The 27726-nt window shown below is 48.0% G+C and overlaps 1 long non-coding RNA gene across 1 annotated transcript in view; it reads right to left on the bottom strand.

The window, feature by feature from the left end:
* Nucleotides 1-27508, bottom strand: part of LOC140903164 (uncharacterized) — a 39274-nt gene extending 11766 nt beyond the window's left edge. Inside the window, exon 1 of the long non-coding RNA XR_012156172.1 lies at nt 27356-27508. This is a non-coding gene — a long non-coding RNA (uncharacterized lncRNA). The remainder of the gene's footprint in view (nt 1-27355) is intronic.
* Nucleotides 27509-27726: the final 218 nt, after the last annotated feature.

Below are 27726 nucleotides of genomic sequence, written 5' to 3'. Positions count from 1 at the left end.
GGGTAATGATCAATGGCTCCATGTCTAGTTGGCAGCCGGTATCAAGTGGAGCACCCCAAGGGTCGGTCCTGGGGCCGGTTTTGTTCAATATCTTCATAAGTGATCTGGAGAATGGTGTGGACTGCACCCTCAGCAAGTTTGCAGATGACACTAAACTGGGAGGAGTGGTAGATACGCTGGAGGGTAGGGATAGGATACAGAGGGACCTAGACAAATGAGAGGATTGGGTCAAAAGAAATCTGATGAGGTTCAACAAGGACAAGTGCAGAGTCCTGCACTTAGGACGGAAGAATCCCATGCACCGCTACAGACTAGGGACCGAATGGCTCGGCAGCAGTTCTTCAGAAAAGGACCTAGGGGTGACAGTGGACGAGAAGCTGGATATGAGTCAACAGTGTGCCCTTGGTGCAAAGAAGGTCAATGGCATTTTGGGATGTATATGTAGGAGCATTGCCAGCAGATCAAGGAACGTGATCGTTCCCCTCTATTCGACACTGGTGAGGCCTCATCTGGAGTACTGTGTCCAGTTTTGGGCCCCACACTACAAGAAGGATGTGGAAAAATTGGAAAGAGTCCAGCGGAGGGCAACAAAAATGATTAGGGGACTGGAACACATGAGTTATGAGGAGAGTCTGAGGGAACTGGGATTGTTTAGTCTGCAGAAGAGAAGAATGAGGGGGGATTTGATAGCTGCTTTCAACTTCCTGAAAGAGGGTTCCAAAGAGGATGGATCTAGACTGTTCTCAGTGGTAGCTGATGACAGAACAAGGAGTAATGGTCTCAAGTTGCAGTGGGGGAGGTTTAGGTTGGATATTAGAAAAAACTTTCTCACTAGGAGGGTGGTGAAACACTGGAATGCGTTACCTAGGGAGGTGGTAGAATCTCCTTCCTTAGATATTTTTAAGGTCAGGCTTGACAAAGCCCTGGCTGGGATGATTTAGTTGGGGATTGGTCCTTCTTTGAGCAGGGGGTTGGACTAGATGACCTCCTGAGATCCCTTCCAACCCTGATATTCTATGATTCTATGGGAGCGCTATGTACAGTCTCCAAGGAAGCAGACATTGTTAAGGTCCCAAAGAGGTGAAAGTGGGAGGTACCCTTGGAAAATCCTGGGGCCAGAACAGCCCTCTGCTGGTGCACCCATGTCACGCAAGGTGGAGCCGTCAGAGCAGATACTGCAGACTCTGATGGTGGATAAGAAGCGACACAAAAGGAATTAGTCTCAGCATTGAGAGGTGCTGCAACTCCTGCAGCAACAGCCTGATGGAGTGGGCCAGAGCGCTGAGGGACACCTTGAAAGTAGCATTGATGCCCATGTCTGAAAGTTTGCCCTATGAGAGGTTCTGCTCTTTCTCAGGGGTATCGCCCGTACCCTTGGGGGAGGATGAGGATGAGATACGGAGGGACCCTTTGTCCAAGAGTGGGAATGCTCTGATGCCAAAAAGTGGACACGGGTGCTCAAGAGTTTGTGGGGACCTGCTGTGCAAATTATCCATGCCCTGAAAGATTCCCAACCAGTTGCAATGGTGCAAGACTATTCACTCACTCTTGAGAGCCTCTGTGGCATCACTGACAGCAGCAAAAACCAGTATTATTGTTTCTCCCCTGCCAACGGTTCCCAGATTTCATCAAGAAACAAGGCCTTGCTGCAGCAGGTAGTGTAGAAGGAAGAAATCCCTCCCGAGTGCATTGATTCCGCTAGATTGGACCAGATCCTTCAGGGCACCCAGCAAGATGGGATGTGGTGACTGTGGCTGTGGGGGCGGACCCAAAATCCACCCCCGTTCCACAATCTCATTCAAGAGATACCCAAAGAGGAGGCACGATGAAGAAGGGATAGTGTGGGAAGAGAACCCTGTATCCTGAATGGCCCCTTTAAACCTGGACACCCTCAATTTCGTGCTTCAAGGGCCTGTCATCTTGTCTCCATGTTCTCTGGTGACACATCAGCTGATGCCCGACAACCAGATGTTCCTTCAGTAATGAGCAGCCCAGGAATGTGCTGATGTATGATTGTTTGGGGGAATCCAGTAACCTACAGGTCTCTGGGGTAATGTAGGGGCAAGTTGCCTCCTTGGAAACCTGTTCCACACCCTGGGGGCGTGTGGGTTGGATACTAAGAATGCTCCCGCAGAGCAGATGCCAGTTAGGACATGAGGACACTCTAGTTCCACTCGTATGTTTGATTGTCTGCCAGCTGGGAGAGGAGGTGACATCAGCCATTCTTAGCTGCGCCATTGGAGGGACCTAGATGTCATGATGCTGAGGAGCTCAGATAATCCACATCCAGCAATTGCACATCTTCCAGTAGCCACCAGAAGCAGCCTTGACCCTTTGCTTGGCCTTGAATTGACTTCAGGCTCTCAAATTCCACATATACTTCACCATCTGTTGTTATTCCATGAAGAAAAGTCAGCATTTAAGAGGTGGATGTGCAGTCAATTGATTCCCGTGTCACTGGGACGAAGAACAGACATTTCAGTCCAGTAGCCTTGAGCTGCCGGTCGGCCAGATAAAGCTGGTACTTTACCAGGAGCTATTTTAATAAACTCCCCGTCAGAGAAAGGCCACGATGCCTTTGCTGTCAGTGAAGGGATTTCATAACCGGCCTCTGAGGTAACAGTGGGGGCAGCAGCCATGATCTCCCCTGGTCTCGTGGGACTGGCTGTGTTTTGTACGGTCGCAGCTCATCACACTTGGACCCAGCCCTGGTTTAGAGCCCTGGGAATGCTTTTCCTGCTCAAAATGCCCTAGTCCCCTCCTGCTCTGTGCTGCCATCCCAGTGCCACCCCACACCTCTGTTGCACAAACAGATCTGCCAAGTGCCCTGGCTCAGCAGCTCGGTACTCTTCCCTCCCCTCAAGGCTCTTCCATCCCAATCCTTTCTTCAGGATAATGCGCATGGAGCAAGGGCTTTCCTTGATGCCTGTCCGGGCACTGTTGCTGTGGATTTGAGGGGTGTGTATACCCCAGAATGTGATCAAGCTAATTCCAACCATATTATGTGCATTCAGCCGCCATGAATTAATGAAATAGAACACTGCATAGGTAAGGGTTAATTTGAAAAACAGGCTTTTAGATCAGGCTTTAGAATCAAAGTCAAAGAAACAAAGTCAAAACTATCTGGCAGTTTCTGCTAATCAGAATGGGAGAAGGGGACAGACAAGTAAACAACTGAGACTGAAAACCTTGGGGGTTGGAAAACCTTGAATCTAGACACCTCTGATATTAGAAGTTTATTGAAAGTTAGAAAAGTGATGATCCAGGCGGGGTCATTATGACCTATCTGTTTTGTAGAAATTAGTTATAAAAGATCAGCTGATTCAGTGTACTTCAGAGCAGTCCTCTGAAGCCATCTTGAGAGATGTTTTTCCCGACACCCTTTCTCCCCTGCGGGTGAGCAACTGGCCTTGGTGGACCAGATGTTAGGTAAAAATCTGGGACGTTCTAAACCTATTGCTTATGTCTGTGTGTGCATAAATCGAATAAACTGCAGTGTTAGATAAAAGCATGCTTATTTGCATTTAATCCTTGATCAGACAGAATTGATGTGTTCCTATTGATTTATTTCTGACACACCCTTGCAGTGAAATAGTTAAGTTACCCCTGTAGGGGGTTCTGAAAACCCCGGGTAACAGCACCTCCTCCATCACCTACTCTGATCTGCCTCTTCATCACCCACTCAAACCCCACATTCCCCACAAAGACAGGCATCTCGCCCCTGGAATCCACTCCGCCCAGGCCCTAGTCCCCTCCCGCTGCTCACTGCCCAACAGCCACTGTTCCTGTGAAGGCTGGAATCAGAGGCCGCTGCTCTCTCTGTGGCTGTGGAGAGAGCTGGGCTGTACCACCCCACATGGCTGGGACCATCTCTGTCCCAGGCTAGCCAGCCACACTTCCTGGCTGTTTCAGGCTCTGGAAGATGCTGCTGCCCTGGGTCCCGTACAGAGGGTGATTTCACAACTTACAGGCTTGAAATATTTGTTTTGACATTTGAGTGATGGCGATGGGCTGCCGGGGGGCCGTGCAGCCCACCAGCCCATTGGCATCAGCACAGAAAGGTGGGACGGGAGACCTACAGGGGGGTTGGAGGCTTTGGGGCCTCTCCACTACTGGGTAGTGAGTTTCTCTTTGTGGGTGTGTCTGCACATCCCATGGTAGTGAGCCCCCAGTGCGGGTCGCCAGACTGGGGCTTGCAGAGCTCACAGTAGTGCACTAAAATAGCTGTATAAATAGCTGTGTAAATGGTGCAGCTCGGGCTCTGAGGCCTAGGAGCAGGTGTGTGTGACGGGTTGGATCACAGAAACCCCTTTGGGACTGCCACCTGATGTGCCTAGACTACCTCTGAGCCCATTTTCTCTGCCATTTTGGGACTTCAGTATCTTGCCTTGTTTGAGCCAGACATGCTTGCCCGCTGCAAACAGATCAAAGTCTGAACCATGTCCCCCACAAGCTGCAGGCTTAACTGAAAACAGCTTAAGAAGTGCTACTGTCTCCCAATGGGGTCCAAACCCCAAATAAATCTGTGCGTGCATAAATCTGTAAACTCATAAATTGTTCGCCCTCTATAACACTAACAGAGGGATATGCACAGCTGTTTGCCCTCCCCCCCACACGTATTAATACTTACTCTGGGTTAATTAATAAGTAAAAAGTGATTTTATTAAATACAAAAAGAAGGATTTAAGTGGTTCCAAGTAATAGCAGACAGAACAAAGTAAGTTACCAAACAAAATAAAATAAAACATGCAAATCTAAGCCTAATACAGTTGGAAACTAAATGCAGGTAAATCTCATCCTCAGAGATGTCCCAATAAGCTTCTTTGACAGACTAGCCTCCTTCTATTCTGTCAAAGATAAAAAGATCCAGATCCAAGGGGGTTTTATACAGTTCCAGGCCTTCTCTTGAAAAGTTGGAGGCCTTAGGCAAACAATAGGCAATCATGGAAACTTTGAAGTAGACCTATTTCCTAAGCATTGCCGGTAATTAGCTACACAGATTAACAAAAGGCAAGTGCCTGTTTTCCACCATCTTCAGGTGATTTGCCAAACATTTCAAAGAGAGATGAATACAGTGATATCACTGCATTTACAGTTCATTTAAATGTTAATATTTCCTTTAGATCTCTTAATTAACAGAATACAATATAGACAGGGACTGTTTAATCACATTGTCAACTTCTAACAATAAATATGTAAACACCCAAAAACACAAACATTATCTACCAATATGTTCCTAAATGTTGAATCTGGGTCAATTAGCCTGCAAGCTGCTCAACCCTTTTTAGCCATGTGTCACACTTTGTATAAGATTCGTTGCAATTATATAACAGTGGTAGCAACAATGATTTACATGGTCATATTTTAATCAGATAATGTCACAGGAGGCCATTCCAAGTATGCCCTGAGATTATAGTGAACTGTTGTAAATCACTAGTACTTACACAGAGCAGCTGCCAAGCACTTATCCATCACACCTGGACTATGGTTGTATGGGCTTGCAGTCTGGGACCCCAGAAAGTCCAAGGGATGGCATAACTGTTTGATTTTACCAATTTGCTACTTTCTCTTCAGTTGCAGACTTGGCCAGTCATGGGACTCTGTTCCTTCTGCTGCTGTCTTGGTCCCTGGAGCACCATCACATAACTAATGGGGTTAAGCACCCACCCACCCCCACCCAATGGCCACAGTGGCCCTGCTCAATAGCCTTCTTTCCAACCTCCTACTTCTATAGTTAAATGGGACATGCTGGTACCAACGAGCTGGTGCATCACATCCATGGTCCTAGCTACTAATAACATCTCTCCTTTCTCTCACTCATTTTTTCCTTAGCACGGCCCTTACCTGATAAGGGATGGTGTCAGAAATGCAGGTCTAGCTAAATAATGTGATGGAGATGGTCTCACAGGATCACCTAGCGAAGGGTCTCTTACACAGGGGCCCTCTTGAATATATAGGGCTGCATATCCTGCAGCTCGAGCGCACTGATCGGGACATCAGGGTTAGGGGGGCAAGCAGATCCCCAGCTCACCTCATAACTAGCCATGCTGACACCCGAAGGATCCTAACTGTAAGCTGGTTCTACTCCCTGCATTTCCTTGGATCTGCTCTCACATCAAGGCTCTCTGCATCCCAGAGAGGCAGATTTCTCAGCTTGACCTGGGGACACAGCCATCACCTATTTTTAAACAGTGCCATTTCCCCTGACAAGCAACCTTTCGCATTTAGGTTAATTAAATACCATCTCTCACTTAGCAGGCCAGTCTGTAAATATGTCACAATCCTGCTGAAGCTGACCAATAAGGGCTGAGTTATTTGCTCTTTCATCTGATTTTCTGCCGTCAGCAAATCTGGACACACTCATTCTTTAATTCAATCTTCTGAGTGATATAAAAGTCTAAAACATGCCCTGCTAGCTGCTGCTAGCAGCTGACTTGGAGAGCAAGGGTTGTTCCAGGAACTGTAAATCTCCCTGTCTTCTGGATGCTCCTGCATTCCTTAGAATATATGTTTTCTGTACGGCTCTGCTGCCAATGCACTTTGGAGTCTCTCCAGGAGGGGGCCAGCTCTGCCATTGCCACGCGGTCTTTAAATATCTCTGGGAAGTTTGATATCTACAGATAAACGGAGCAGATAAAGCTGCTAGGAAGAGGAAATCTCAATGAAAGAACGGATCACTAGCTCTGTAATGGAACCCTAAACTATATTATATGGTCAGCCACTAGCTGGCGCCTTGTGAAATACATTACTTAAGCTAACCTCAGCCATACCTGGTAGAGCATTAAAGGATCTTAGATATGTGGTGTATATAAGCAATACACACCAGATGAAGCGAATAGGTATGTATGTAAGCAGTCCATATCTGGTACAGGGACATGAAGTGGTGTCAGGCGGAACAAAGCTACAAAGATTGGAGGATCTCATCAGCATACCGCTCTTCAACACCCCAGAGAACTTCAGTTTTGACAAACCTTACAATGGACAGCCTGGAAGTGTATTTTGCAAGATTTCAAATTGCAAACAAAGAAACTGGAGATATTCCAGTATCTTCTGTAATTTATGCTATGGGGATACAAGCAGAGGATTTCTTTAAATCCTTTGACTTCACTGAAGACAGTCACAAATTTGACTATAAAAGGGGTTCTGGCAACGTTTGATGCATACTTTATACCTCAGCTTATAAAAGAGCAGATTTCCACAGGTTGACTATCCCCTTACTTCATAATGTGGAAACTGAGTTAAAGAAACCAGAGCAGATTGCCATAATCAAGAAAAGCCAACAACATAGTGTTCCCCATCAGTACCAGTTATAAAGAAAAATGGAAAAATATGAATCTGTGTGGATCTTAAAAGACTTAATGAAGCAGTTGTGAGAGAAAAATCTATCCTCCCAACACTGGACAACTTCCTCCCCAAAGTGAAAGGAGCTACAGTATTCTCCAAACTGGATGCGTTGAGCAAATACTGGCAAATTCCTTTAGCCAAAGAAAGTGCTAAACTGAGTACTTTTGGGAGATTTTGCTTTCATAGATTACCTTTTGAGATTATCAGTGCACCTGAAATTTTCCAAAGAATGATGGCAGAACTGTCAAAGAACACAAGTGGAGTTGCAGTTTTCATGGATGATATTCTGATATATGGGCCTTCAAAGGAAGAACACACCAAAACCCTCAGCAAAGTCCTAAGCCTAATAAATCAGCCTGCACTGAAGCTAAACAAGAAAAAATGTTTTTTCTGCCTTCCCCAAATTGAGGGTTTGGGACAGACAATAAACAAAGATGGAATCAGTCCTAGCCCTGAGAAAGTAAAAGCAATTCAGGAACTGAATGCACCAGCTAATGCACCAGAACTGAGACGCATACTGGGGATGGTAAATTACTTTGGTCGATACCTACAAGAGCTTTCTACAGTGACAAAACCACAAAATGAACTATTAAAGTCCAACACGTTGGCTACGGGGCCAAACCAAGAAACTGCCTTCAAACAATAAAATAAATGTATCACAACAGCTCCAATTCTCAAGTACTACAATATGAACAAAGCCACAGTGGTCAGCGTGGATGCAAGCAGCTCTGGCCTAGGCGGTGCACTGTCATAACAACAGGGCTGGGAGGAGAACCAGTTGCATTTTCCTCTCACACTCTCCCAGCAGCAGGAAAACGATATGCGCAGATTGAAAGGCATGCCTGGCAAGCCTGTGGGCCTGTGAGAACTTTTACAGATCTCTGCGTGGACTGGATTCGTTTACACTGATAACAGCAATAAAGCGCCTATAGCCCTCATCATCAGAAAAGACACTGTTGGGATTACTTGTGGCACCTTAGAGACTAACCAATTTATTTGAGCATAAGCTTTCGTGAGCTACAGCTCACTTCATCGGATGCATACTGTGGAAAGTACAGAAGATCTTTTTATACACACAAAGCATGAAAAAAGGGGGGTTTACCACTACAAAAGGTTTTCTCTCCCCCCCCCCACCCCACTCTCCTGCTGGTAATAGCTTATCTAAAGTGATCACTCTCCTTACAATGTGTATGATAATCAAGGTGGGCCATTTCCAGCACAAATCCAGGGTTTAACAAGAACGTCTGAGGAGGGGGGGAGCCTCTGATAGTGTGGCTGATGTTATTAGGCCCTGTGATGGTGTCCCCTGAATAGATATGTGGGCACAGTTGGCAACGGGCTTTGTTGCAAGGATAGGTTCCTGGGTTAGTGGTTCTGTTGTGTGGTGGCTGGTGAGTATTTGCTTCAGGTTGGGGGGCTGTCTGTAGACAAGGACTGGCCTGTCTCCCAAGATTTGTGAGAGTGTTGGGTCATCCTTCAGGATAGGTGGTAGATCCTTAATAATGCGTTGGAAGGGTTTTAGTTGGGGGCTGAAGGTGATGGCTAGTGGCGTTCTATTATTTTCTTTGTTAGGCCTGTCCTGTAGTAGGTGACTTCTGGGAACTCTTCTGGCTCTGTCAATCTGTTTCTTCACTTCCGCAGGTGGGTATTGTAGTTGTAAGAATGCTTGACAGAGATCTTGTAGGTGTTTGTCTCTGTCTGAGGGGTTGGAGCAAATGCAGTTGTATCGCAGAGCTTGGCTGTAGACAATGAATCTTGTGGTGTGGTCAGGGTGAAAGCTGGAGGCATGTAGGTAGAAGCCACACTATCAGAGGCTCGTTCACCTGCATATCCACCAATGTGATATATGCCATCATGTGCCAGCAATGCCCCTCTGCCATGTACATTGGTCAAACTGGACAGTCTCTACGTAAAAGAATAAATGGACACAAATCAGATATCAAGAATTATAACATTCATAAACCAGTCGGAGAACACTTCAATCTCTCTGGTCATGCAATTACAGACATGAAAGTTGCGATATTACAACAAAAAAACTTCAAAACCAGACTCCAGCGAGAGACTGTTGAATTGGAATTCATTTGCAAATTGGATACAATTAACTTAGGCTTGAATAGAGACTGGGAGTGGCTAAGTCATTATGCAAGGTAACCTATTTCCTCTTGTTTTTTCCTACCCCCCCCCACCCCTCCTCAGACGTTCTTGTTAAACCCTGGATTTGTGCTGGAAATGGCCCACCTTGATTATCATACACATTGTAAGGAGAGTGATCACTTTAGATAAGCTATTACCAGCAGGAGAGTGGGGTGGGGGGAGAGAAAACCTTTTGTAGTGGTAAACACCCATTTTTTCATGGTTTGTGTGTATAAAAACATCTTCTGTATTTTCCACAGTATGCATCCAATGAAGTGAGCTGTAGCTCACGAAAGCTTATGCTCAAATAAATTGGTTAGTCTCTAAGGTGCCACAAGTACTCCTTTTCTTTTTGCGAATACAGACTAACATGGCTGTAACTCTGAAACCTGTCATTGTTGGGATTAAGCATTGTTGGGATGCTAATATCTATTGCTAAGGTTAATTCAATTTAATTCAATTGCTAAATATGTTCCTGGGGAAATCTGGCAGTAGTAGACATGCTGTCACAGAGCCCTGTATCACATTCAACTACTGTGAACTCAAAGATGAGATAAAGGTGCACATTGATGCTGTGGACATATGCAAACTAGTGTCAGAAAAGAGACTACTCCAGCTGCAAAAAGCAACCTCGACAGTCATGCAAGTTGAGGAAGTTTTGTTCCATTGGGGCGGCTGGCACGAGTATCTACAGGACACTAAAGAAGTGACAAGAGACTACTTTGCAGTGCATGGACAATTAAGCAAGTCAAAGGGACTTGTGATTAAAGGTAACTGCATCGTAATTCCAAACAAAATGAGAGGAGAAATCCTAAACCTCAACCACGAAGGACATCAAGGATTAACTAAATGCCGTGAACAGGCCAGTCAGTGTGGCAGAAGGGCATCAGCAAGGATATAAAGAATAGAGATACATTTCAGAACCAACAGACCAGCACAACACAAAGAACCTTTAATAACAACACCTCTTCTGGACAAATCTTGGGAGAGACTAGCTGTAGATTTATGCGAATTCAGAGGACATCATTACCTGGTCACCATGGGCTATTTTTCCTGATATATAGAATTAATGTACTTAAAAGATATAACATGCTGCAGTGCTGTTGAGAATCTGAAGTACACTTTTGCTCATTGCAATATTCCAGAACAATTAGTGATGGACAACCAACCACAATTCACTCCAACAGAATTTAAATCATTCCAAACAAAATATGATTTTGATCATATTACTAGCAGCCCACATTACCCACAAGCAAATGAGAAGGCTGAGAGCGGTACAGACAGCCAAGAAAATTATACAGCAGGAAGATCCATTCCTTGCTCTTCTGAGTCAGGGTTGTCCCTAGCTATTCTGGGGCCCTACGCAGCCCCCCTCGGGTGGGGAGGGAGCCTCCATGGATGGGGTTGGCCCCATTTTTAACAGGAAAGGTAATGATAAACACTGGAACAATTTACTAAGGGTCATGGTGGATTCTCCATTACTGGAAATATTTAAATCAAACCAACATCACCAGAATGTAGCCAGACAGCCAGCCCCCGCTCCCCCAGACCAGCATTGCTGGGAACACAAGGGAGCCAAAACAACAGGGCACTTAACATCAATTCCAGCACAGCCTTTGAAGCTGTGAGAAGCACAGGTGTGCTGCTACAATGTGCCTCTGGGAACAGATACAACGATTAGGCTCCCAGCAGACAGAGAAGCTGTGACAGACATGGCTCTTAGCCCCTACTAAATAGCGTGATGCACACACCCCAACATCCTAGGTGGGAAAATATTTACCCTGATAAAAGGAATGTCCAGTAGTCGACACTTATTGTTTCTCTCCCTTGCAAGTATAAACTACTCTTGCGAGAGCTGGCGTCACCCAGACAGACCAGCCCCAATTTGGCAGAAGAAAGGAGAAAGAGAATAAAGGAGTACAGAGGTATAAGTAGGGGACCTACAGCACCATGATTTTGGAGTGCTTTTCACTATCTATCTGCTGGTCAGATAAGTGACAGCCTCCCAAGGCTTCTGCAGCTAAGAGGGTCCCTAAGCCTTGTCCCTTATTCGTCTTTCCGCGGAATTGAGTGACCGATCCTGGCTTGGCACCGCTGGAATCGAGAGACGCAAGGAGGGTAAGAAGCACCCACACCTGATCTCCTATCTTTAGTGTACACATATTTTGAAATAGAGCTCTATACTTTGTTTTCTTTCTTTGGGATTGTGGCTTCAGTTTTGTAACTTGTTTGTGTGTGTAACATCTCTACATTTAAATAAGTAGGCACTAGCAATTTTGTAACCACATGATTAGAATCTAGTTTAATAAATTTTGGTAACCATTTGTGCATAAGCCTGACTTGTTTTCTCTGGTTTACTGTAAAGCAGCCAACACAATTAAAGAACCTCAGCCGTTTTGGCTATAAAGCCTGGCCATTAGGTGAGAGTACTAAGAGCCTAGCGTTGAGTTGTGCCGCCTCCACGGGGCAAACTCTTGGGGCACCTGTCAGTCAATCCTGGCTGCCCACTGCGAAGGAGCTCTGAGCTCTAGCAGTTAAAGTCACGGGTGTGGAGAGGCTCTTAGTGCTGCCATTGGGGCACCTGTCAGTCAGTATTGACTGCCCACTGCGAAGGAGCTCTGAGCTCTAGCAGTTAAAGTCACAGGTGTTTAGGACCTTGGGGCATCCGTCAGCCTAGCCCGGGCTGCCCGCTGCGAAGGGACAGTGCGTCCTAGCAGTTAAAGTCATGGATGGTATAAAACGGGCATAGCTGGCACCTCACCAAACATCCTTGGCCATCGGCTAACAAGCAGAAAGATCCATTCCTTGCTCTTCTGAGTCAGGGCTGTCCCTAGCTATTCTGGGGCCCTACACAGCCCCCCTCGGGGGGGGGGAGCCTCCATGGATGGGGTTGGCCCCATTTTTAACAGGAAAGGTAATGGTAAACACTGGAACAATTTACTAAGGGTCATGGTGGATTCTCCATCACTGGAAATATTTAAATCAAACCAACATCACCAGAAATTATTGACTTTGACAAAGAAATTAAACACCCAGAACTAGACATCAAAAAATCTTGCATCACAAGCAAATAAGAGAAAAACACAGTAAAAAGGGTAAAACTTTGGAAAGCTGCCTGTGAAGATCAAGGTCTGCTGGGAAATGTTGAAAGCTTACGATGATGAGACCACTGATAAAACCAGTGAACTTTGCAACCAGTATGGCACCAGGAAAGGCCTTCAGAACAATGGGAAATGGCATTATAGTCAAAATGCAAAAGAAAAATGAGTTAAGTGACTGGAATAACTGGTAAGGTGTTACCCTCCTCTCAGAGATATACAAGGTCTTCTGCAGTATCATTTTAAGCAGAATAAAGGAAGCAGTTGAAGCAAAAGGAAGGAAAGAGCAGGCTGGATTTCAGCCCAGAAGATCATGTCTCAACCAGATTTTCACCCTAAGAACAATCAGAGAAGAGAAAATCGAATAGCAAAAAACACTCCTCACAAACGTCAGAGACTTCCAGAAAGCACAAATACAGCTTTCAGCAGATGAGGGATTTATTTATATCAACAATAGGTACACAGTGTTATGATGGTGGGTGGAATGGGATGTGGGCAGAATAAATATTCATGGTATTGTTTCATAGCCCACAGCCAGGAAGCAAAATGGGAATGGCTTGTAAGTAACCAATTGGTTTTTGCTTTTTTCCTGAATACAATAAAATGTTCACCCATTTCCCAAATATGTTCCTTGCCCTTCTCTGCCCCAGGCACATTATTTTGTCCATGGGAACTTATGCCAAGATTCTCCAGTGTGGGAGTCCTGTCACCCCACAACTCCAGGGGCAGTTGGGGGCAGCTGTGGGTCCTCAGAACCTCTGAGGAGCAGGCCACTTTCATTAAAAGGCCTAAATCTGGATGTTGATGCCTGTAGTGGGGCAGCTACCCCACTCCATGAGAAACAGGGGCTGGAACAGGCCAGAGAGGCTGTGCAGACCAGCAGCAAATCAGCAAGGGCCTGTGGAGAGCCAGTCAGGGAAAAGGAAGAGGCAGCCAATCAGGGCTGAGCTGGGCCCTATAAAAAGGCTGCCTAGCAAAGACAAGGGAGTCTCTCCCTGACTAGCAAGGGAAGAGGGCTGGCTCCTGAGGAGCTCAGCTCAGCTCAGCTCAGCTCAGCTCAGCTCAGCTCAGCTCAGCTCAGCTCAGCTCCCAGGCTGTGGCCCCTGCTAAAAAGGGTCGAGAAGGTGCACGGGGCCAAAGGGGAAGTGGCCCAGGGAAGATAGGCGGATGAGAAGGAGGGCAGAGAGAGGCTGCTACTAGAGGGTCCCTGGGTCGGGACCCAGAGTAGCGGGTGGGCCTGGGTCCCTCCCTTTATACTGCACCTGGCCACAGAGGAGTGTGGCCGAAACAGACTGCAACTTGCCCTGAGGTGAGGGCTAGTTAGTCTGATTTCAGAGTCTTCTCCTTTTAGTGCAGCTGACTCCAAGCCCTTGCGCCGGGCTGGCAGCAGGAAGCCGCCATGATGTGTGTTGTTTATCTGTCTGCAAGATCCAGGTAATTCATTGGCAGAGAGCTCACAGGCCACACTGGGTCATTTATCACCAAAGGTAACTCACACCTGGGGCAGCTGCCCAAGAAAGCCTTGAGGTGCCATAAACCATGTTCTCCTCCATCGCTCTCTGTGCCTTGGCAGCTTCGCCTCATGCACGTCAGTAGGGCCCTTTTGGTCAGAAGCATGTAAGGCCCCTACTGTATTTATCTTGTTGACACCAGGAAGACGAGCGAAAATGGTTCCATGCATCTCTGGAAAGGTGGGCTCTAAGGCTCCCATCCACCTTTGTCTCTCCAGACAGACGCTCTCCTGGGCAGGGAGGAGAGCAGGAGTACACGGAAACAAGCTGTGCCAGTGTGAGGTCTGTCATGCTGGACGTGACCCCAAGCCGGGCAGGATCCCACCGCTCTCATCCTCTTGCCAGCGGCTGGCACAAATATGTGGGCAGACAGAGGCTGCAGGGCCCTGTCTGAATGCCCCATCCTTTCCAGCCTTTTGCAAGTGGCTGTCTCTAAATTGCAGGTGCCACCATGATAATGAACAGGGGCGGGCATCAGCCAATAGGAGTCAAAAGCTGCAGAGTTCAACCTTCCAGGGCCAGATTATTTAGCGCTCAATAAATATGACAGCGATGCCCCAGCTATGAATGAGTGTCTCTTTGGAGCAGGGGCCTGCCAAGCTCACGTTCCATCTACAGAGCAGGAGAACTCAGACTCGCCGACTGCAGCGTCAGGAAACAGCCCTGGGAGCCACTCTGTCTGGAGGTGGACATGGTGCGGGACTCAGGAGGGTGGCTGAAACCAAAGCAGCGGGGAAATGATTAAATTGTGCAGCCCTCTGGCCTCCAGTCTAATGGGGATGGGAAAGCTCTAGGAATCCCAAACTTTGGGTAACAAATTCCTTCCCTCTCCCCGCCGACCCTCACATCTGTTTGGCAGCCCTATTAGTAAGAGGTTCATAGTCTGCTTTCTTTTGCTGTGCCCTTGATCTAGTTTAAACAAAGCTCTGGGGGCAGGAGCCTTCTCTGTGCATTTGTTTTTTAAAGCTTCATGTACATCTTCAGTGCTATATAAACAATTAATGATCCCTCTCCTTTCCCTTGAGCATCAGGCTGGCATTTCCACTCTGTATTTTCCTGCAAGCTGGGACTTTCTCCACTTTTTCCTTCTCTGTGGATATGATGCCTCCGGCACAAAGCCAACTACTCACTGCTCCATCCCTCGAAGTCTGTCTGCAGAACAAGCTCACAGGGGGGTCTCTGGGAAGGGAGAGGCCTGGCCTAGCCTCCTTGGCTGCCCTGATGGGACAGGAGTGCTGCTGAATCACTCTGGGTAGGTGTCTTTCCTGGCTTGCTCAACCCAAGAATGCAGAGGAAAAGCTAGCGCCAAGTTGGAAGCAATAATGGGTGGTGGGCCCATTACGCATCTCCAGATCAATGCACTGCACAAGCCCTGACTTTACATCACATCCTGTATGAAGCCGGGGTGTGGGCCTTTCCCACACTCCTGGCTCCCACTGCAGCCCTCAACGCCAAGTGATCATGGTGAGACATGCCCAGGTGATCCCAGCAGGTAAACCACACTCCATGCTGCAGAGGAAAGTGAATCCCACCCACAGTCCCTGCCAGTCTGACTTGGGGGAAATACCTTCCCGGCCCAGATCAGTTTGACCCTGGGCATGTGAACAAAGCACGCCAGCCAGGCATAGGTGCCGACTCAATGGGTGCTCTGGAGCTGGAGCACCCACAGAAAGAAAAATAGTGGGTGCTCAGCGTCCACTAGCCACCCCACAGATCAGCTCCTCCCCCGCCCACTGGGGAGGCCACGAATCGTCTCTGTCCCCTCTCCCCAGCACCTCCTGCCCACCGGTGATCAGCTGTTCACAGCATGTAGGAGGCGCTGGGGAAGAAGAGCGGGGGCAGGAAAGGGCGGGAAGGGGACGGAGTGGGAGTGGGAGCGAGAAGAGGCGGAGCAGAGTAAGGGTTTGGGGGAAGGGGTTGGGTGGGGGCGGAGCAGGGGGTTGAGCACCCCCTGGGAACTTAGGAAGTTGGCACCACTGTAGCCAGGCATCTATCCTGCCCAGAGCACTGGCCACCCTGTCTGATGTCCCCTCCAGCTGGGGCCAGTCTCAGGTCCCTCAGGGGGACTATCCTATATATTGACCATGCCTAACAGCAGCAATAACTAGGACTCAGGAAATGCTGATGTCAGTGCGGGACCGGGGCCCCGTTTGTCAAGTGGGGCCGCTCCCACTGGCTCAGTGTGGGATTGATACACCCTGTCACACAGGCTCCATCCGTCTTTGCCTTTGACACATTTCACTGCAGACTGCAGCTCATTTGCCACTGAACAGAAAAGATCCTGAACCTCAGTGCCAGTGTTACGGCCCCCCTCTTCCCCGTTCACCGCAGGAGCCAGGCACACTGCACTGATTAGTCAAGTCGTAGAGGCTGGGCCCATGGATTGGCACTCCAAACATACACAAATACAGGCTGCAGGTGCGTGGGTGCCAATAACCTACATACCAAAGGGTGAGAGCTTAAAGTTAGGGGTCTAGGGACTGATCCTGAACAGGGACTCTGCAGACAGGCCCTTCCACTTACACTGACACCCCCCCACCCCCCAAGCCAACGGGTGTAAGGGTCCTGCTGGGCAGAGCTGGCCCAAATATTTTGGGCACAGCAGTCTTCCATCAGGAAATGCAGTTTCATCTAAACTGAAATGTCGATTTTGATGAATTTTTTGATGGAAAAATGTCAAAACAAAAATCTTTTTGACTCTCTCATTTGGTTTCTATAATGTTGAAATGTTTCATTTTGACTTTGCTTCATTTAACTTATAGATCTATATACACCAAATATAATATTTGTTATTTGATGTTATGTTTTGTCCGTACTGAAACAGAACATTTGGATGTTTCCAAATCCAAACTTTTCAGAATTTCCTTTCCGCAAAAAAATTGAAATTTTTGACTTTTTGGAACAAAATCAAATTTTGAAATATTGGAATTTTTGTCAGGATGGAAATACTGGTTTCCAGCCAGCTCAAATGCTGCATCTTCTTGGTACTCAAATCAGTGTGTAGGTGCCTCAGTATGGACTGAGGTCTCTGTCTCACTTTAGACACCCATGGTTGAAAATATCCCTCACTTTATTTGTGTGTAGACCTAAACGTCTGCTTTTTGGATTCAGAGGAGCAGCCGTGTTAGTCTGTATCCGCAAAAAGAAAAGGAGGACTTGTGGCACCTTACAGACTAACCAATGTATTTGAGCATGAGCTTTCGTGAGCTACAGCTCACTTCATCGGATGTATCCCATGAGGCTTCATTGGCCTTTATGCTGCCAATGTTCATTCAAAACCCTATTCATCAGCAGGAAAACCAGAGTCCTGATTACTGTGCAGAAAATCACTGTTGTGTTTAAAAAAAAAAATGTAACCTCGTCTTTCCAAAGGCCTAAACTGAGGTCTGGCCTGGAAATGGTAGAAAGTAGCACAGTGCCTAGCAAGAACATCCTGCAGTGAAAGGTCACCAGTGAAACATGGGCAGCGAACGTGAGCCTCCTCCCCCACTGCCCCCATGTTCCCCACTCTGGTCACTGGCTCTAGGCAACTTTATGAAGTTTGGAATATGACAACGTTGTAGCAGCTGAACCATTTCCTGATCCCAGCATACTTGGTGGGAAGAACAAACTCACTTCTAGAGAAGGCTTATTACACCCTGGCAGCTCAGCAAGATATGGGAGAAGCATCTGAAACGTCCACTTCCAGATCTGTGCTCCTCAGCTGGCCCCAAAGCTCAGCTGGACTGGAATCAGCAGGCAGAAAGCTGGGTTCTAGGAAGAGTAGGCAGCAATCCTGCAAGTTAGTGCTTCCTCCCAATGCCCAGCTCCATTGGGCTCCTCTCCCTCCCAACTCAGCTTCCCTTTGGGAAATCAGCTACACCAGCAAGGGGAGAAGCTAACACTCAAACCTGGCCCAATGCCTGAGAGTTAGAATCCCAGTCCAACGGGATTTATGCACCCACATTACATGTCCTTTAAAGCTGTGCATTTGCCATGATCCTGAAGGCACCTCAGCAGCACCCCTGTGGATGGACAAGTTGAGCCTTCACTAGACCTCACCCACCTGATCCAATTTGTACCCTTCAGACTACCAGGTGACAGCTTCAGTAGTTCCTGCTTGCCAGTGTGAGCATGGCCCCAGAGAAAGCCATAGACAGCATCTGAGGAACCCTAAGCAGGATTTCCACCTCCCCACACCTAGCCTGAGGGAGAGCTTCTCCAAGCATTTCACTAGGGGTGTAGCCAGGATCTGAAAGGAGAATAGTTCTGGCAAGAATTCTTCCAAGACCAGCGGTCCAGGGTGTTTAGCTGCACTGTTCATGAATTAAGCTGATCAATAGCTTTTTGTTGTTGTTGTCTGGACATTTCATTAAGCTGAAAGACAGTAAAGTGTTCTCCGTTGTTTAAATGCTCCATGTTTACAGATACCACCCCTGTGTGCACAGACTGCACAGCAGTTAGAATAAATGTTGTAAATAATCAGTGGCCATTAATATCCCATACCGTACGTAACCCTTCTGCCTGTCAGAATTGGCAGCAACAAGGGCCGGGTTCAGGATCTAGGGGTTCCATTCCAATAACAAAATGCAGAACTGGCTCGAGCCCCCACCCAGTGACCTGGGACAAATCTATACCACCCCCGCTGGGCGCCTCCAAGAGGCAGTACTTCCCCTCTCGCAAGCACAGAGTCTGAGTGTAGCAAAAAGCCTTTTAATAACAGAGAGAAACCACGTGGCATTATGTTGAGGAAACACCACCCACAGGATTCGTAACACAACCCATGAGCAAAAAACCCACCCCAAGCAAACTGGGGCGTGTCCTTTCCCTTTGGTTCTTGAGTCCGGCAACCCAAATCACCCTAAGTCCCAAAAGTCCAACGACCCAAAAGTCTCTGTCCCTGGTCAGGGCAGCCCCAGAGTTCAAAAATTTATCTGCAGAGTTTTGCCTCCCAACCTGGGGGGAGATGGGGGGGGGTTAAGGGGCACCTTACGTGGTCCAAAGCTGATGGCCCCACCTCTCCATGGGGCTCTGCTCTGCCAGCCGCCCCCATGAGCTGCTCCACCAGCCGCTCTGCTCGCTGTCTCGCAAACTGCTCCGCCATATCTCTTCAGGCTCCCCCACTACTGAACACAACACTCAGTGATCTCAGCTCTGAGTCAGTTCAGCTCTTTTGTGATTTCAGCTTGTAGTAGGGAGCTTCAGTGCTGGTGCACCATTAGCCCAAAGTGAATTCAGCTCAGCAGCCTGTAACTAGACTCCTAATGGAATCAACGTTAGCTCTGATATTCCACAGTGGAGAGAGGAGGAAGTGCAATTAGCATGTAAGGCCCTCCCCAGGGGGAGGCCATACCACCAAGCATTAATACCTATCCCCAGCCTCTCTCCATTCACTGGGTTTTGGAACCCATGATCCTTGCCTAGCGAGTGCTGCTTAGTTGGTGGTGAGTCCCTCCATCATAACAAAAGGCCCAGTACAGTTTCACTGTCCTTGATTCACATAATCAGGATAATAACAGTTTATTCCTGCCCCAATAACAGAGACACTGGGGCTCCTACAGCAGCCAAAGTGACCATCTAGGCAGGGTGGGTGTGCCTATGCAAATGAGATCAGCCCCTGAAGTTCTTTTCCACAACCCACCATGACTCGCCACCAGATGTCAGGGTAGAGCTCATCCTGACTCTGCTTACACGTAATATTCCCCTTGTTCACTGTACACATGGGGTTCATGAGAGAAACAGTGTATGTCATGGGATCAGTTATGTAATTGATCAGTTACTGCAAAGAAATTAATTAAAAGCCACAATAATTAAGGACCAATTACATAGTTGTTAATGCTCAGGCTATTGCAGTGTGTTAAATTAACACTGACAGATTACAGGTACTGTATCAGATGATTATAGTGGAAGTTGCTTTGATAGCAACTGACTCTTACTGTCAATAAATGCTTGCTTCCTATTAGTCGTCAGGTGACACAAGGACAGGTAATTAGCTGTGAGGACAGGTCACTGATACAGCGCAATCTGGATCACTTGGTAAGCTGCCCACAAGCAACATTTTAATACAGCCAATGCAAGGTGATACGTGTCGGAGCAAAGAACACAGGTCACGTTTACAGGATGGGGAGTGGATCCAGGGCAGCAGTAACACTCAAAAGGCCTTGGGTCATGGTGGAAACCAACTTAACATGAGTTCTCAGGGCTAATGCAATCCTCAGGTGCATAAACAAGCAATACTTGGTAGGGGCAGGGTCCAGAAGGGTGAGACCATTGATGGATACTGGTCCAGATCTCATACTCTTTAAAAAGGATGTTGAAAAACTGGAGATGGTTCAGAGACGAGCTTCAAAACTGATTGAAGATCTGGAACACCTGCCTGACAAAGCCGGATTGAAAGAGCTCAGTCCATCCAGCTTATCAAAACGAGAAAGTTAGGAAGTGACTTGATCCTGGGGGGCAGATTTCTGATGCTGCTGTCAAGCAGACCAAGATCCAGGGGCTGGAATCTGAAGATAGAAAAACTCAACTGGAAATTGGGGGTTGCCCCTATTAGCAAGGGGATAGTGCCCCAAGAGAGGAGACCTCCTCTTGGACCCTGTGGGGTCAGTGACAGAGTCCTGATCCACCAGTCACCCTGGCAGCCCTTTTCCCTCAACCACTGGGAGTGGGGGAGGCAGCAGCAGTCTCCAGCAGCCAATCAGAGGGCAAGACAGCTGGGCGGACAGCAAGCACTCTCTGAGCCTGGCCAGCGGCTGGGAGGGCAGGAGGGAGACTGGGGACAGCCCAGCTTCCCCGCTCCCCCTGCAGAGACCAGCTGGGGCGGAGGGGAGACAGTCTCCCAACAGCCAGCCACCTCAGCCCTTGCACACCTGGCCCTGGTCTGGCTGTAACCCAGCCTGCAGACAGGCCTCAGGCAGGGCCAAGCTGCTCTCCAGCCCCCCACAGGGCACAGCCTGGCTCTCCTGCCCCCGGTCTGCCCCCCACAGGGCACAGCCCGGCTCTCCGGCCTCCGGCCTGCCGGCCATGCAGCAGCCCACACTGGATCCAGGACTGTGGATCCAGAGACCCGACCTGCTCACAGCTGAACCTACAGGTGTCAGCCTTTAATGACCATCGGCACCGTTCCAGAAGGGAGTGGGCGGTTAGTCCTTCCCCGCCCATCCCAAGGGCCTGCTGGTCTTCCCCAGTCTCCCGACTCCTGAGCAGGTCCCCCAGTTACTGTTAGATAGGTGGTTGGGGCTTAATCTTCTCGAGGATCATAATGGTCTCTGCTAGCCTCCAAATCTGAGATCGTATCTCTCCAATGCACATGGTATTTTCTTACCCAATCTGCCTACAGTGTCTGGTGTTCAGGTGTTACTTTGGGGTCTGAGGCTTTCAGCCTTTTGGTTGCTAATTTGGGTGTGGGGAAGGGGTTGTCGTATTTTGAAATGTCAGATTGGCAGCCGGTGAACCTGGAATCCTGTGTCTCCACAGATCAGCTGTGACGTGATACCCCGCCCATTGCCGATTGGTTCACCCTTGAGCTGGAAGGACTTAGATCGATGGACTGCCCTTTCATAGAATCATAGACTCATAGAATATCAGGGTTGGAAGGGACCCCAGAAGGTCATCTAGTCCAACCCCCTGCTCAAAGCAGGACCAATTCCCAGTTAAATCATCCCAGCCAGGGCTTTGTCAAGCCTGACCTTAAAAACCTCTAAGGAAGGAGATTCTACCACCTCCCTAGGTAACGCATTCCAGTGTTTCACCACCCTCTTAGTGAAAAAGTTTTTCCTAATATCCAATCTAAACCTCCCCCACTGCAACTTGAGACCATTACTCCTCGTTCTGTCATCTGCTACCATTGAGAACAGTCTAGAGCCATCCTCTTTGCAACCCCCTTTCAGGTAGTTGAAAGCAGCTATCAAATCCCCCCTCATTCTTCTCTTCTGCAGGCTAAACAATCCCAGCTCCCTCAGCCTCTCCTCATAACTCATGTGTTCCAGTCCCCTAATCATTTTTGTTGCCCTTCGCTGGACTCTCTCCAATTTATCCACATCCTTCTTGAAGTGTGGGGCCCAAAACTGGACACAGTACTCCAGATGAGGCCTCACCAATGTTGAATAGAGGGGAACGATCACGTCCCTCGATCTGCTCGCTATGCCCCTACTTATACATCCCAAAATGCCATTGGTCTTCTTGGCAACAAGGGCACACTGCTGACTCATATCCAGCTTCTCGTCCACTGTCACCCCTAGGTCCTTTTCCGCAGAACTGCTGCCTAGCCATTCGGTCCCTAGTCTGTAGCTGTGCATTGGGTTCTTCCGTCCTAAGTGCAGGACCCTGCACTTATCCTTATTGAACCTCATCAGATTTCTTTTGGCCCAATCCTCCAATTTGTCTAGGTCTTTCTGTATTCTATCCCTCCCCTCCAGCGTATCTACCACTCCTCCCAGTTTAGTATCATCCGCAAATTTGCTGAGAGTGCAATCCACACCATCCTCCAGATCATTTATGAAGATATTGAACAAAACTGGCCCCAGGACCGACCCTTGGGGTACTCCACTTGATACCGGCTGCCAACTAGATATGGAGCCATTGATCACTACCCGTTGAGCCCGACAATCTAGCCAGCTTTCTACCCACCTTGTAGTACATTCATCCAGCCCATACTTCCTTAACTTGCTGACAAGAATACTGTGGGAGACCGTGTCAAAAGCTTTGCTAAAGTCAAGAAACAATACATCCACTGCTTTCCCTTCATCCACAGAACCAGTAATCTCATCATAAAAGGCGATTAGATTAGTCAGGCATGACCTTCCCTTGGTGAATCCATGCTGGCTGTTCCTGATCACTTTCCTCTCATGCAAGTGCTTCAGGATTGATTCTTTGAGGACCTGCTCCATGATTTTTCCAGGGACTGAAGTGAGGCTGACTGGCCTGTAGTTCCCAGGATCCTCCTTCTTCCCTTTTTTAAAGATTGGCACTACATTAGCCTTTTTCCAGTCATCTGGGACTTCCCCCGTTCGCCACGAGTTTTCAAAGATAATGGCCAGTGGCTCTGCAATCACAGCCGCCAATTCCTTCAGCACTCTCGGATGCAACTCGTCCGGCCCCATGGACTTGTGCACGTCCAGCTTTTCTAAATAGTCCCTAACCGCCTCTATCTCCACAGAGGGCTGGCCATCTCTTCTGCATTTTGTGATGCCCAGCGCAGCAGTCTGGGAGCTGACCTTGTTAGTGAAAACAGAGGCAAAAAAAGCATTGAGTACATTAGCTTTTTCCACATCCTCTGTCACTAGGTTGCCTCCCTCAGTCAGTAAGGGGCCCACACATTCCTTGGCTTTCTTCTTGTTGCCAACATACCTGAAGAAACCCTTCTTGTTACTCTTGACATCTCTGGCTAGCTGCAGCTCCAGGTGCGATTTGGCCCTCCTGATATCATTCCTACATGCCCGAGCAATATTTTTATACTCTTCCCTGGTCATATGTCCAACCTTCCACTTCTTGTAAGCTTCTTTTTTATGTTTAAGATCCGCTAGGATTTCACCATTAAGCCAAGCTGGTCGCCTGCCATATTTACTATTCTTTCGACTCATTGGGATGGTTTGTCCCTGTAACCTCAACAGGGATTCCTTGAAATACAGCCAGCTCTCCTGGACTCCTTTCCCCTTCATGTTAGTCCCCCAGGGGATCCTGGCCATCCGTTCCCTGAGGGAGTCGAAGTCTGCTTTCCTGAAGTCCAGGGTCCGTATCCTGCTGCTTACCTTTCTTCCCTGCGTCAGGATCCTGAACTCAACCAACTCATGGTCACTGCCTCCCAGATTCCCATCCACTGCCTCCCAGATTCAGGCGCCATCAGTCTCAGGAGTGGTGTTTGTGGTAGGAACCAGACTCATTTACGTTTGCCACTAGCCTGCCATAGGACAATGGCTGCTTTCAGGCTGTCCTGACTGCCGTCGGATTTGAACTTGTGTCACAGTGGTGGAACCCCATATCCCACTTTTCAATCCCCCCAAGCCAGCTAGGCGCTCCAGCACGAGGCGCTGGGGAAGCGGGGTCTCAGTGGTGACAGACTGGAGCCATGGCTACAGGGGAACACTGGGCTGACATAACCTAAGCGTTAATTTAAACCGAGATCATTAATGGGCGCGGTAGCTGGAATACGCTTTCCTTTTCACCATGCTCCCAGAGCAGCAGCGGTGTTGGGAACAAGCACAGCTCCTCCGAGGTGCTGCTCACACTGCAATTTATTTACATCTTATCTACCCACGTCTAACCCGGTTGCTGTGCAGTGTCATAGATCATTAGGGTGTCTGCACAAGAGTTAGATTCTGCTTGACCAGACTTAATAGAGCTCTTAGACTTCAGTAGCCTCTTTCAGCCACATCACGAATCAGAAATATGCTTAAAATTTCCAGTGGAAATGCATGTATTGCAGATATCCCACACTCCCCACTAGAATTCAGCAGAAACTTTGCAAGGACAGAAAAACAGGAGGAATTTGACTTTTTGCAGCAGACTGTCACGTTATACCAGTTGGTATTTGGTTTCAACAGGAAAGACTTGTTATCCTTAGAGGGAAGGAAATTAGTGCTGCACCTTACTGGGGAAAGGCGCTAAGAGCAAAAATAATAAAGCTCCTTCTTGAGCTGTGAGATCCTGAGCTGGATCTTCACCCTTCCATACCATGGTGACAGGTGTCTGTGCGAGGCCACAGACAGACAGAAACCTTTGCACCTGATCCGCACCATCCATGCTGAGTGGTGAGACAGAAAGCTCCCTGTGCCATGGCAGGGAAGGGCTCTCCACGGGACGAATCAAACTCACATGCAGATGGACGAGAAGAGCTCCGAAAGGGAGAAAGGGAGAGCTTCTCTTGTCTTCTCTGTAGGGAATGGAGACTAGTTTAAGCTGCACAGTCCGTCCCCGCTGCCTAGCAGGGGCACCCAGTGGTTTGCAAGGTCAGCGCTAGAGCTGTGCAAACAACCAATATTTGGGCTCAGTGGCCAAACCGAAAAATCAGGAAAAAAGTTGAAACAAAAATGTTGGTGAACTGAAAAAAGTAAAAATCATTTTGGGTCAAATGAAACATTTTGTTTTCTATGTTTTTTTAAACCTTCTAAAATCATTTGAATAAAAGTGAAGTAAAATTTGAATTGAAAAGTCAAAATTCTCATTTCAAAAAATGTCAGAATGAAACATTTCAACTTTTTTTGTTTTTTTCAACTGAACAAATAAGGAAAATTCGACACAACTTTGCAAAATGTTTCATTTGACCCGAATCTGCGTGTTACAGCAAAAGAAGTTTGGCCCAGCTCTAGTCAGCAAGCACTGTCTGGACCCTTGTTCTTCTGCTGCCTTCTGCACTCCTTCCCACAGCACTCCTGAGGGACAGTTCTCCCCTACCCTCAAGGCCAGATTAACGCTGGGGCTTCAGGGGCTGCAGCCTAGGGCCTCAGGTTAAGGGGGCCACAAAAAAATAAATCCACAATTACATACAATTCAGTGGTCATCAACCCATCAATCACGATCAACTGGTCGATCCTAGAGCATCTGCGATCACGATTTCTGAGCCGCCAAAAGGCCGCCACTCCCGGAATCAGCCAGCTGCTGGCACATATCTGCAGCCCCTGGAGGGTGGGGAGGTGGTTCTGTGCGCTACCCCCCCACCCCCAACACTGGTCCCGCAGCTCCCACTGGCCAGTTCCCAGCTGTCATAAATATAAAGGGAAGGGTAAACCCCTTTAAAATCCCTCCTGGCCAGAGGAAATATCCTCTCACTTGTAAAGGGTTAAGAAGCTAAAGGTAACCTCGCTGGCACCTGACCAAAATGACCAATGAGGAGACAAGATACTTTCAAAAGCTGGGAGGAGGGAGAGAAACAAAGGGTCTGTGTGTCTGTCTGTATGCTGCTTTTGCCAGGGATAGACCAGGAATGGAGTCTTAGAACTTTAGTAAGTAATCTAGCTAGGTATGTGTTAGATTATGAGTTCTTTAAATGGCTGAGAAAAGAACTGTGCTGAATAGAATGACTATTCCTGTCTATGTGTCTTTTTTGTAACTTAAGGTTTTGCCTAGAGGGATTCTCTGTGTTTTGAATCTAATTACCCTGTAAGGTATCTACCATCCTGATTTTATAGAGGTGATTTCTTTACTTCTATTAAAAGTCTTCTTGTAAGAAAACTGAATGCTTTTTCATTGTTCTCAGATCCAAGGGTTTGGGTCTGTGGTCACCTATGCAAATTGGTGAGGATTTTTACCAAACCTTCCCCAGGAAGTGGGGTGCAAGGGTTGGGAGGATTTTGGGGGGAAAGACGTGTCCAAACTACGTTTCCCAGTAAACCCAGTTAGAGTTTGGTGGTAGCAGTGGAGATCCAGGGACAAAGGATAAAATTAATTTGTACCTTGGGGAAGTTTTAACCTAAGCTGGTGAAAGTAAACTTAGGAGGTTTTCATGCAGGTCCCCACATCTGTACCCTCGAGTTCAGAGTGGGGGAGGAACCTTGACACCAGCCAATGGAGCCGTAAGGGCAGCGCTTGCGGGCGCAGGCAGCACACAGAGACACGCTGTCCCCCTCCCCCCGGGATGCACAGAGACGTGCCAGCAGCTGGCCACTTCCAGGAGCAGCATGGGGATAAGGCAGGCAGGCAGCCTGCCTGAGCCCTGCTGTGTCACTGGCTGGGAGCCGCCTGTGGTAAACACCTCATGGCCGGAGCCTGCACCTCGCACCCCCTCCTGCACCCCAATCCCCTGCCCCAGATCAGAATCCCTCCTGCTCCAAACTCCCTCCCAGAGCCCGCACCCCTCACCCTCTCCTGCATTCACCCCAACACTCTGCCCCAGCCTGGAGCCCTCTCCTGCACCCAAACCCCCTCCCAGAAAGAAACTAATATAACAGTGGTTCTAAGGTAAGAAGTAGGCTATTTTGAATTAACTTAACTATATTCTACATGTTTTAAGACTGAAATGTAACCACAGAACGGCTTTATGTTAATTAAAAGGCAAGTTTAGGATAGCATTAATAGCCCCAATGCCATAATCGTGATCATTTTGTTTTAAATTAGGAAAAAGACTTGTATTCAGGGGACCCACAAAATCTAATAGCCCTGGGCCCACAGGAGAGTTAATCCGGCCATGCCCACCCTACACCACATGGGCCCTAGCCTATGTTTGAGGGGCTTTGTTCTTACATGTGCACCTGATCCCAGTCCCCGGACACTATTCGTGCGCAGGCCCTATGCTCCTAGCTACAGCCTATTTACTTCTGGTCGGGGAGCATCTCCCAGTAGACCCAAAAAACCTACTTGCTTCCCTTCTTCATTCAGGTCGCTCTGCCTCATCCCGCTTCTGAGCTGGGGCACATCACACTCTGGGCTGGGAGCTGGCTCAGTCGCTTTGTATCTGATTCAGTTAGTGAACCAGGCAGTACAAATGCATAAACACACATCAAAGCTGCCTGTTCCAGCACTATCTGAGGCGGGGAAACGAAGAGAAGGGAGGGTGCTCTGGGGATGGAACTTTTTCTAACGTTATTTTTTAGAATACTTGGAAAAGGGACAGTGACAGAAATAGTGCGGGCAGCAGGGAGCTATCTGCACACGTTTCCTGCTATAAAACAAGCTGTGACTATAGAAACATTTCCTTGTGTCAGAGCTGGAGCTGGAGAAATGAAATG

The sequence above is a fragment of the Lepidochelys kempii genome, chromosome 25 (genome assembly GCF_965140265.1).
Source record: "Lepidochelys kempii isolate rLepKem1 chromosome 25, rLepKem1.hap2, whole genome shotgun sequence".
Taxonomy (NCBI): Eukaryota; Metazoa; Chordata; order Testudines; family Cheloniidae; genus Lepidochelys; species Lepidochelys kempii.
The sequence above is the reverse complement of the archived record's forward strand: the minus strand, read 5'-3'. Positions and strand labels throughout refer to the sequence as shown.